Source organism: Miscanthus floridulus, chromosome 6 (genome assembly GCF_019320115.1).
Source record: "Miscanthus floridulus cultivar M001 chromosome 6, ASM1932011v1, whole genome shotgun sequence".
Taxonomy (NCBI): Eukaryota; Viridiplantae; Streptophyta; class Magnoliopsida; order Poales; family Poaceae; genus Miscanthus; species Miscanthus floridulus.
In genome coordinates, this window is record NC_089585.1 from 70,858,816 (window position 1) to 70,860,200 (window position 1,385).

The following is a 1,385-nucleotide window of genomic DNA, read 5'->3' on the forward strand; positions in this document are numbered from 1 at the left end:
ACGAAGATATGCACTCGATCCGGGTATGTACAGTACGTACAGGTAGCGCCCAACCGCCCAAGAGCTGAAGGACACACGACGTAGATACGTTTCACATCAATGATAGGTTGCGCGTGATTTTGCTGTCGTCCCATGCATGCGTGTTCACGTGTCACGGGCGATTTTTCTCCGACAGTTGCTGGACACGCATCGGCGAGACGGCGACATTCGTAGTCGTAGCAGCTAAATCGAGCGCGAGGCCAGGCGCCATCGGCCATTCACAGTTGACGCGACTGACCGGCCGGGGGCGCACGGCGAGCTAGAATGGCCACAGCCGGCGGAGGAGGTGCCGGGAAGCTGAAGCTGCTGGGCGCGTGGCCGATCCCCTTCGTGAACCGCGTGCGCGTGGCGCTGCACCTCAAGGGCCTGGAGTACGAGAACGTGGAGGAGGACCTCACCAACAAGAGCGACCTGCTCCTCGCCTCCAAGGCTCCAACCCCGTCCACAAGAAGGTACCCGTGCTCCTCCACGGCGACAGGCCCGTCTCCGAGTCACTCGTCATCGTGGAGTACCTCGACGACGCCTTCCCCGGCGCCGGCCAAGCCCTCCTCCCCGCCGACCCCTATGAACGCGCCGTCGCTCGCTTCTGGGCCGCGTACGTCGACGGCAAGGTAATAGGAGGCGCGCGCATGATTTACATTTTGTATGTACACGCACGCTGACACGGTGCGCGCATGCATATATGCAGTTGCACGGCATGATGGTGAAGGCGATCCTGGGGGGCAACGGAGGAGGAGAGGGCGGCGGCGACAGCGGACGCGTTGACCGCAATGGACACGCTGGAGGGTGCGTTCGCTGAGTGCTCCGGCGGGAAAGAGTTCTTCGCCGGCGACGCGCCCGGGTACCTGGACGTCTCGCTGGGGGGCTTCATCGTCTGGCTGCGCGCCTCGCCGCGTGGGCGGAGCGCTTCGCCGCGCTCGACGTAGCCAAGGAGGTCATCCCGGACCCCGACCACATCGCCGAGTTCGGCAAGGTGCTGCAGGCACGCTCCGCGGCAGCTGCCGCTGGCAACTGAGCTCACAAGTGAATGCAGCTCTGCCTTCCTGATAAATCATGGTTTGTTGTATGTTTCTCTTGTTTGTTTGGCTGGCGAGGATAAAACATGGTTTGTTCACTGTAATGCTTGTTCTTTGTAATAATTGATTGATCGATGAACATTGGCTCCTGTCAATTCGTTCAAGAAAAAGCAGATTATTGATTGTTCGTGTAACAATTAGTATTTGCTGTATAGCCCTATATATGGCCACATTCGCTTCGTTGAAAAAACAAGTCGAAACACTGTTTTCCGACTGATTTGTTGTGAGAGAAAACACTGTTACGGCTAAAAAAAAACTGAAAAAAACAGA

At 57.7% G+C, this 1,385-nt stretch overlaps 1 pseudogene; it reads left to right on the forward strand.

Moving 5' to 3' along the window:
• The first annotated feature begins 273 nt into the window (after positions 1 to 273).
• On the forward strand, positions 274 to 1,139 carry LOC136458362 (probable glutathione S-transferase GSTU6; annotated as a pseudogene).
• The last annotated feature ends 246 nt before the right edge of the window (positions 1,140 to 1,385 follow it).